The following is an 11,492-nucleotide window of genomic DNA, read 5'->3' as shown; positions in this document are numbered from 1 at the left end:
GAAAGGACTTGTATCGCTGAAGTTCTTCGGAAATAATTTTTACGGGAAATTAACAAACGAACAGAGACGTAACAATATATTTAATGGTGTTTAAGACAATTTTTATATTTAATCAGTACATTAGTTAGGCCCATTATGTATATATATTTAATGGTGTTTAAGACAGTTGTAACATATAACCAGTACATTAGTTAGGCCCATTATGTACATATATTTAATGTTGTTTAAAACAGTTGTTATTATTGTATTCATTTAAGGCATTAGTTGTGACCTGTAACATAAACTTACTTTAAACAAATTTTATGTTCTGTTAAAACTAGCGAAATGTTTATGAGAGATATCTTAAACTAAGTAATTAAACTCCAGTTATAATAGTTAAAATAAAATAGATATTTCAACATTTCGTAAAGTTATCATAGTATCATCAGACTCCTTTAGCCCCGATTTAGCTATTTTTTTATTTTAGATGTCACTTGTCGATGTTATAGATATGCTTTCATTTCTTAACGTCAGGGGGCTGGTCATTTGGCACGAAAAGGTTTAAAGACATGGCCTCAAACAGCTACAACCGAAGACTGTTCATTTTCAGTGCAATGGAATTTCTCAGGCAGCGGAACTTTGATGGTCTGGATTTGGACTGGGAATTTCCTCGGGGAAAAAGCGATAAGACACACTTTGTCGAACTAGTCAAGGTAAACTGTATGTTTATACTCAGAGAAATCCCAAGACTACCAAACTGATGTTTTCTTGGTCGCTTTATAAATATTCCGTTTACTTAACCCCCAATTATTGTCATGTTTGTGCTGTTTGCTAGGGAAACGATGGTTTAATACGTTTTGAGGGGGAGGTAAGTGGGGAAGGGTCAAGTTTTAATAAATAGTTTATTAGGGAAAGTCAACTTTTTTTTTTCAAATCAAAAGGGGGCGAAATCAACTTTTTTTAAAACTAATTTTCAAATGTTACTGTTTGTTGGGAATAATCTGTTGCACGAGCCTTTTTATTGTTTGTCAAAACAGAAGCGGTAAATGAATGGCTGTATCCCACGTAGTATCTTAATTAAATTTATCTGTTGTTGTGAGCTATATTTTCAACGTTTTAATGTTAACTAGAGGGCGCATGAAGTAGGAGTAGAACGTTCTAGAATCTAGATGGTGTCACGAAAACTTAGTAAGTTTGCGAAGTATCTAGAAATAACACCAGATTATAAATACGGGAATCAATAGTAAATGGGCTAGTAGTGAATCAGTTAATCAATATAGTTCAGTGAAGTGTATGGATCAGAGCTAATGATCGTATATGTTCAGTTATTCAATTGAAATTGTACAAATCAGTTTATTTTTATTTTTTAGTTTAATACGTAAGTCTCTTTCTGAATATAGTATCAAATACAGGTTTCAAAAAATAAAACATAGAATCATCCCAAATTTTATAATGACCAGCTTCGATTCGTCTAATACACAGTCTACAGGCGTCAAGATTATATGCCATATTAAGACAATTCGATTTTTGTTAGTTTGTTTTAGAGCAAAGCCACATTGGGCTATCTGCTGTATCCACCGAGGGGGAATCGAACCCCTGATTTTAGCGTTGTAAGTCCCCCCCGGAGGACAAGACAGTTCGAAAGCATACTGCTATGCTACATTAAGACACAACTTGATAGACAGAAATATGAATTTCTAAGACAAGCAACGATTGAATGAATTTTTAAAACTCGTATCCATCATTTGCTTTTCTTTTTTACAGGAGATTCGAGAGACTTTTGAAGCAGAGGCCAAGGAAAACCGTTTACCGCGTCTTTTGTTGACAGCGGCTGTTTCCGCCGGAGCTGAGAACGTAAAAGGAGGGTATGACGTGCCAGCTGTTGCTGCGTAAGTTGTGAGGTTATAAGGAAGAACCGATGGCACACTAATACTTGTGATCGTCAGAAGTTGTGACATATTTGTAAGATACAGTGGAACTAAAAACACCTTTCTGGTACAATACCTCTTAACGCTGTCATGCCATGGGCACATATGTATTCTCTTCTAGAGCACTGCCATGGGCATGTTTGTATGTGACCCTCTAGAGCATTGTCATGGGCATGTTTGTATGTGACCCTCTAGAGCGCTGTCATGGCCATATCTATATGTAACTCTCTAGAGCACTGTCATGGCCATATTTATTTATTTCTAGAGCAGTACCATGGACACATGTATATGTTCCTGTCTAGACCAGTACCATGGACACATATATATGTTCCTCTCTAGACCAGTACCATGGACACATATATATGTTCCTCTCTAGACCACTCCCATGGACATATATATATATATGTTCCTCTCTAGACCACTCCCATGGACATATATATATATATATATTTTCCTCTCTAGACCACTCCCATGGACATATATATATACATATACATTCCTCTCTGGAGCAGTACCATGGACATATATATATATATATGTTCCTCTCTGGACCACTCCCATGGACACATATATATATGTTCCTCTCTAGAGCACTCCCATGGACACGTATATATGTTCCTCTCTGGAACAGTACCAGGGACACACACACATATATATGTTCTTCTCAAGAGCACTCCCATGGACACATATATATGTTCCTCTCTAGACCACTCCCATGGACATATATATATATATATATGTTTCTCTCTGGAGCAGTACCATGGGCATATATATATATATATGTTCCTTTGTAGAGCAGACCGCCGACAGGGGCGGGGAGGGGCAAATGCCTGGTTATGCCGCAATGCCCGCAAAGCACGTTTAGGCTATATCTTCATTCAATCACAGTTTTGGCTTTTCTTTGCTTATAGCCACTTAATAAATTAATAATGATTGAAATAATAATTTGAGTAATAATAGATATATATTTGTTACTTTATAGATTTAATAGATATTGTTACTTTATTAACGTTTTTACTTTTATACCGTCAGCTAAAAACGGCTGCTGCTATGATTTTGTTTTCTTTATGAACTCGCTGTTATCCTAACTTAGGATCTTCATTTTAATACGTTCTTTAAAATGTTAAAAAAAAAAAGAGAAAGAAAGAGGACCGGCAGGGATTTTTGTCCCGGGATCTCGACGCTCCTGCTCAAGAGTACTGCCATAGACACAAATATATGTCCTTCTGTAGATCTCTAGAACGTTGCCATGGACACACTTCTCTAGATCTCTAGAACGTTGCCATGGACACACTTCTCTAGATCTCTAGAACGTTGCCATGGATACATATATATGTGCTTTTCTAGATCTCTAGAACGTTGCCATGGATACATATATATGTCCTTCTCTTGATCTCTAGAATGTTGCCATGGATACATACATATATATACTGTCTGTTTTAGCAATGAAAACTGTCTAAATAAGAACACGTAAGTTTCGAATTTTGTACCAATTTCATGAAAAGATATAAAAGATATCCCCCCTCGAACTTCGCAAACTGTACTAGTGTCATGTAAGAAATAAAAGGTTCTAAAAATAACCTAACATTAGCAGAATTATTTATCTGTAGACGTAGCAGTGAAAGAATTAAAATTATTGACTTTCCTGACACTGGGAGAACTGTTTATTTATAACTGTTTCAATAAAAAAGTTAATATTACTGACTTTCCTGACACTGGGAGAACTGTTTATCTATAACTGTTTCAGTAAAAGAGTTAATATTACTGACGTGTCTGGTACAGTGAGAACTGTTTATTTATAACTGTTTCAATAAAAGAGTTAATATTACTGACTTTCCTGACACTGGGAGAACTGTTTACCTATAACTGTTTCAGTAAAAGAGTTAATATTACTGACGTGTCTGGTACTGTGAGAACTGTTTATTTATAACTGTTTCAGTAAAAGAGTTAATATTACTGACGTGTCTGGTACTGGGAGAACTGTTTATCTATAACTGTTTCAATAAAAGAGTTAATATTACTGACGTGTCTGGTACAGTGAGAACTGTTTATTTATAACTGTTTCAATAAAAGAGATAATATTACTGACGTGTCTGGTACTGTGAGAAGTGTTTATTTATATAATGTATTTGAACGTTAGCAGGTCTAAAACGAATGAAATATAAAATCTTAACATTATGTGTTAACAAACAAATCTTTGGATTTTTTTTCCTGTTTTTATCACAATAAAATGTAAAAATTAGTAACTTTAACTTTTTTCTTTCTTGTTGCTCCTTTAGTTACGTGGACTTTCTCAATGTTATGTCCTACGATTTTCACGGAAAATGGGAAAGACAAACAGGACATAACAGCCCTCTGTACGCACCGAAAGATGAAACGAACTGGAGAAAGCAGTTATGCATTGTATGTATATCATGTTTAAAAACGTATTCTATGATATATGGTCAAACATTGTATATCATGTTTAAAAACGTATTTTATAAAATGTGGTCAAACGTATATCATGTTTAAAAACGTATTCTATGATATATGGTCAAACATTGTATATCATGTTTAAAAACGTATTATATCATATATGGTCAAACATTGTATATCATGTTTAAAAACGTATTATATCATATATGGTCAAACATTGTATATCATGTTTAAAAACGTATTCTATGATATATGGTCAAACGTATATCATGTTTAAAAACGTATTCTATGATATATGAAAACTTAACACTTTTATTACCAATTTAACCCTACTAACTTAACTCTTTTATTACCAATTTAACACTACCAACTTAACTCTTTTATTACCAATTTAACCCTACCAACTTAACTCTTTTATTACCAATTTAACCCTACCAACTTAACTCTTTTATTACCAATTTAACCCTACCAACTTAACTCTTTTATTACCAATTTAACCCTACCAACTTAACACTTTTATTACCAATTTAACACTACCAACTTAAGTCTTTTATTACCAATTTAACACTACCAACTTAACACTTTTATTATCAATTTAACTCTTTATTACCAACTTAAGTCTTTTATTACCAATTTAACTCTTTATTACCAATTTAACTCTTTTATTACCAACTTAAGTCTTTCATTACCAATTTAACTCTTTATTACCAACTTAAGTCTTTTATTACCAATTTAATCTTTATTACCAATTTAACTCTTTATTACCAATTTAACTCTTTATTATCAACTTAACTCTTTTATTACCAACTTAAGTCTTTTATTACCAATTTAACTCTTTATTACCAATTTAACTCTTTTATTACCAATTTAACCCTACCAACTTAACACTTTTATTATCAATTTAACCCTACCAACTTAACACTTTTATTACCAATTTAACTCTTTATTACCAACTTAAGTCTTTTATTACCAATTTAACTCTTTATTACCAATTTAACTCTTTTATTACCAACTTAAGTCTTTCATTACCAATTTAACTCTTTATTACCAACTTAAGTCTTTTATTACCAATTTAATCTTTATTACCAATTTAACTCTTTATTACCAATTTAACTCTTTATTATCAACTTAAGTCTTTTATTACCAATTTAAGTTTTTTATTACCAACTTAAGTCTTTTATTACCAATTTAACTCTTTTTTACCAACTTAAGTCTTTTATTACCAACTTAACTCTTTTATTACCAATTTAACTCTTTATTACCAATTTAACTCTTTATTACCAACTTAAGTCTTTTATTACTAACTTAAGTCTTTATTACCAATTTAACTCTTTATTACCAATTTAACTCTTTATTACCAATTTAACTCTTTTATTACCAATTTAACTCTTTCTTACCAACTTAACTCTTTTATTACCAACTTAAGTCTTTTATTACCAACTTAAGTCTTTTGTTACCAACTTAAGTCTTTTATTACCAACTTAAGTCTTTATTACCAATTTAACTCTTTATTACCAACTTAACTCTTTTATTACCAACTTAAGCCTTTTATTACCAACTTAAGTCTTTTATTACCAACTTAACTCTTTATTACCAATTTAACTCTTTTATTACCAACTTAACTCTTTTATTACCAATTTAACTCTTTATTACCAACTTAAGTCTTTTATTACCAATTTAACTCTTTTATTACCAATTTAACTCTTTATTACCAACTTAACTCTTTATTACCAACTTAACTCTTTTATTACCAATTTAACTCTTTATTACCAATTTAACTCTTTTATTACCAATTTAACTCTTTTATTAACAACTTAAGTCTTTTATTACCAATTTAACTCTTTTATTACCAATTTAACTCTTTATTACCAATTTAACTCTTTATTACCAAATTAACTCTTTTATTACCAACTTAAGTCTTTTATTACCAATTTAACTCTTTTATTAACAACTTAAGTCTTTTATTACCAACTTAAGTCTTTTATTACCAACTTAAGTCTTTTATTACCAATTTAACTCTTTATTACCAACTTAAGTCTTTTATTTCCAATTTAACTAATTTATTACCAACTTAACACCTTCATTACCAATTTAACTCTTTAATACCAATTTAACTCTTTATTACCAATTTAACTCTTTTATTACCAACTTAAGTCTTTTATTACCAATTTAAGTCTTTTATTACCAATTTAAGTCTTTTATTACCAATTTAACTCTTTTTTACCAACTTAAGTCTTTTATTACCAACTTAACTCTTTTATTACCAATTTAACTCTTTTATTACCAATTTAACTCTTTATTACCAATTTAACTCTTTATTACCAACTTAAGTCTTTATTACCAATTGAAGTCTTTTATTACCAATTTAACTTTTTATTACCAATTTAACTCTTTTATTGCCAATTTAAGTCTTTTATTACCAACTTAAGTCTTTTATTACCAATTTAACTCTTTATTACCAACTTAAGTCTTTTATTAACAATTTAACTCTTTATTATCAACTTAAGTCTTTTATTACCAACTTAAGTCTTTTATTACCAATTTAACTCTTTTATCACCAACGTCTTTTATTACCAACTTAAGTCTTTTATTACCAACTTAAGTCTTTGATTACTAACTTAAGTCTTTTATACCAATTTAACTCTTTATTACCAATTTAACTCTTTATTACCAACTTAACTCTTTTATTACCAACTTAACTCTTTTATTACCAACTTAAGCCTTTTATTACCAACTTAACTCTTTTATTACCAATTTAACTATTTTATTACCAACTTAAGTCTTTTATTACCAATTTAACTCTTTATTACCAACTTAACTCCTTTATTACAAATTTAAATCTTTATTACCAATTTAACTATTTTATTACCAACTTAAGTCTTTTATTACCAACTTAAGTCTTTTATTGCCAATTTAACTCTTTCTTACCAACTTAACTCTTTTATTACCAACTTAAGTCTTTTATTACTAACTTAAGTCTTTATTACCAATTTAACTCTTTTATTACCAATTTAACTCTTTATTACCAACTTAACTCTTTTATTACCAACTTAAGTCTTTTATTACCAATTTAACTCTTTTATTAACAACTTAAGTCTTTTATTACCAACTTAAGTCTTTTATTACCAATTTAACTCTTTTATTAACAACTTAAGTCTTTTATTACCAACTTAAGTCTTTTATTTCCAATTTAACTCTTTTATTACCAACTTAACACTTTTATTACCAATTTAACTCTTTATTACCAACTTAATTCTTTTATTACCAACTCAACTCTTTTATTACCAATTTAACTCTTTTATTACCAACTTAACTCTTTATTACCAATTTAAGTCTTTTATTATCAACTTAACTCTTTTATTACCAATTTAACTCTTTTATTACCAATTTAACTCTTTATTACCAATTTAACTATTTTATTACCAACTTAAGTCTTTTATTACCAACTTAAGTCTTTTATTACCAACTTAAGTCTTTTATTGCCAATTTAACTCTTTCTTACCAACTTAAGTCTTTTATTGCCAATTTAACTCTTTATTACCAATTTAACTCTTTATTACCAATTTAACTCTTTCTTACCAACTTAAGTCTTTTATTGCCAATTTAACTCTTTCTTACCAACTTAACTCTTTTATTACCAACATTAAAATTTTGATTGATCATAGTTTAACATTCTAATCCTCTGGCGGGACTTTCTAAAATTAAATTAATTGACTAATTTCAGACAGGGTAAACTGAAGCTAATTTTAATTTTCTAATGATAATACCAGTTTAAGTGATATTAATATATGTGAGGGGGGTAACCAGTTTGATACATATCATTGAAGCTACCATCTCCCTCCGTTAACAACAACAACAACAACAACAAAAATCTGAAATTAAGATTAACTACAGACTATTACGTTAAATAAAACTCAAAAAATTAATTAATATTATTATATTGATTCGTTCGTTGTTGTTTTTATCAGTGAAATAGTTGTTTTCTCCTTCAATTAAATATTTTCAACACAGGATTATGGAGTGAAACTGTGGGAGAAACTCGGTGCCCCTAAAGACAAGTTGGTGATTGGCATGGCAACCTACGGCCGGAGTTTCACGTTGGCTGATCCTAGAAAGAACGGCGTTAATGTTCCATCAACGGGGGGTGGAACGGCAGGGGAGTACACCAAAGAAGCTGGTTTTCTAGCCTATTACGAGGTAAGACCAACCCTGAAGAAGTCACCGGTTGATTTCATAAAACCAAACTGTAGTTTGGAATGTGAAAGTTAAGCTCTACTTTTCTTTTTTGGTTTATAGAGATCTTGAATAACGCTTTTTTGGAATGATGTAACTTTCCATTTTAACAATGTATATCTCTAGAATCAATAGATACTTGGTTCTAACCCCTGGCCCTTCACTGACCATATTAGGTTATGACGTAACTTCCTGTTATGACAAATAATCAGATGTTTTATCAGTATCTTCTTCTGTCTCCTGGTCCTTCACTGGCCATATTAAGTTATGACGTAACTTCCTGTTATGACAAATAATCAGATGTTTTATCAGTATCTCCGTCTGACTCCTGGTCCATCACTGACCATATTAAGTTATGACGTAACTTCCTGTTATGACAAATAATCAGATGTTTTATCAGTATCTTCTTCTGTCTCCTGGTCCTTCACTGGCCATACTAAGTTATGACGTAACTTCCTGTTATGACAAATAATCAGATGTTTTATCAGTATCTTCTTCTGTCTCCTGGTCCTTCACTGGCCATATTAGGTTATGACGTAACTTCCTGTTATGACAAATAATCAGATGTTTTATCAGTATCTTCTTCTGACTCCTGGTCCTTCACTGACCATATTAGGTTATGACGTAACTTCCTGTTATGATAAATAATCAGATGTTTTATCAGTATCTTCTTCTGTCTCCTGGTCCCTCACTGACCATATTAGGTTATGACGTAACTTCCAGTTATGATAAATAATCAGATGTTTTATCAGTATCTTCTTCTGACTACTGGTCCTTCACTGACCATATTAGGTTATGACGTAACTTCCTGTTACGATAAATAATCTGATGTTTTATCAGTATCTTCTTCTGACTCCTGGTCCTTCACTGGCCATATTAAGTTATGACGTAACTTCCTGTTATGACAAATAATCTGATGTTTTATCAGTATCTTCTTCTGACTCCTGGTCCTTCACTGGCCATATTAGGTTATGACGTAACTTCCTGTTATGATAAATAATCAGATGTTTTATCAGTATCTTCTTCTGTCTCCTGGTCCTTCACTGGCCATATTAGGTTATGACGTAACTTCCGGTTATGACGTAACTTCCGGTTATGACAAAGAATCAGTTGTTTTATCAGTATCCCATATTAGGTTATGACGTAACTTCCTGTTATGACCAAAAAAACAACAAAATCAGATCTTATCCTAACAACCAATCCTCCGAATATCGCGATCATTTTGGTCAGTTGAAATGTAACCTAGCGGTAAGCAGACCTGTTACACATTGAATGACCACTTTCTTAAGTTTTGATTTATTTTGCATGTATTTCTTTTTCATTTTTGTATTAATCAATTATTTAGTTTCCAGGGATGATAATAATAATTATGTTTAGTATGAACAAGGTAAGTAGTTAGATTTGTTTTATGTTAGTTATCGTAAAATATAATAACGAAAACTACTAAACCAACAGAATAAAAATTGGGGTAATTGATATTGACCTTTATGATCCCAAAAGTATCCTCAAATGAAATTAAATTTATTTCATGTATTCTGGAACATTTAACAAGAATAGAACGAAGCTGTAAACATGAAAACACTTTTTAAACAGTTAATATTCTCCACTTTTATCATATTTGAATACAGACAGCGCTTGTTTATTATAAAATAAAACAATAATTTTCTCTATTATATATATATATATATATCTAAGCCTAATACATTACCAGTTTAATTTACTCCATTACCTGAACTGTAGAGATAGATATAGGCCTATTTTATTAAAATTTTAAATTTACTCCATTATATATATATCTAAGCCTAATACATTACCAGTTTAACTTACTCCATTACCTGAACTGTAGAGATAGATCTAGGCCTATTTTATTAAAATTTTAAATTTACTCCATTATATATATATATCTAAGCCTAATACATTACCAGTTTAACTTACTCCATTACCTGAACTGTAGAGATAGATCTAGGCCTATTTTATTAAAATTTTAAATTTACTCCATTATATATTGTTGTGTCATCGAGTCACATGACTACTGTGACGCAACGTTTCTAGAACTATCATGTACTTTGGCGAATGTTCTAGTTCTTACTAGATATAGGGTAGGCTGGTATATAAAAGAGGGGAATGTAATGTCTGGGTAGATAGTGAGTAATTGAACTGCAGTCAGAAGTATTGTTGACGTTCGTATAGCGTTTGTTTAGCGCGATTGTTGAAGTTGAGTGTAACGGTAAAGTTATATTCGGAAAGAATAAACCAGTTTTATTAAGAAAGGACTTGTGTCGCTTAAGTTTCGTCGGAACGAAGTTACGGAAAATCAATTAGCAAACGGAGACGTAACAAATTGGTGTCAGAAGTGGGATAAAAAAAAATGGAAACGAGAAGCGGCAAATCAAACTACAGCATAGCAGACTTGATAGCTGCAATACAAGAGCAGCAAAAGAAACAAGAGGAAAGAGAAAAGAAACAAGAAGAACGAGAAATTAAACAAGAAGAGAGATTACATCAGTTGTTAGAGGAAAAAGAAAAGAAACAAGAAGAACGAGAAAATAAACAAGAAAAGAAACAAGAAGAACGAGAAATTAAACAAGAAGAGAAATTACGGCAATTGTTAGAGGAAAAAGAAAAGAAACAAGAAGAGAGATTACAGCAGTTGTTAGAGGAAAAAGAAAAGAAACAAGAAGAACGAGAAAATAAACAAGAAAAGAAACAAGAAGAACGAGAAATTAAACAAGAAGAGAAATTACTGCAATTATTAGAGGAAAAAGAAAAGAAACAAGAAGAACGAGAAAATAAACAAGAAAAGAAACAAGAAGAACGAGAAATTAAACAAGAAGAGAAATTACGGCAATTGTTAGAGGAAAAAGAAAAGAAACAAGAAGAACGAGAAAATAAACAAGAAAAGAAACAAGAAGAACGAGAAATTAAACAAGAAGAGAA

General features: G+C 30.8%; 1 pseudogene; it reads left to right on the top strand.

Annotated features, from left to right (window-relative positions):
• Nucleotides 1-506: 506 nt before the first annotated feature.
• LOC106469549 overlaps nt 507-11,492 on the top strand; it is a 26,964-nt pseudogene continuing 15,978 nt past the window's right edge.

The sequence above is a fragment of the Limulus polyphemus genome, unplaced genomic scaffold, assembly GCF_000517525.1.
Source record: "Limulus polyphemus unplaced genomic scaffold, Limulus_polyphemus-2.1.2 Scaffold3539, whole genome shotgun sequence".
NCBI lineage: Eukaryota > Metazoa > Arthropoda > Merostomata > Xiphosura > Limulidae > Limulus > Limulus polyphemus.
The sequence above is the reverse complement of the archived record's forward strand: the minus strand, read 5'-3'. Positions and strand labels throughout refer to the sequence as shown.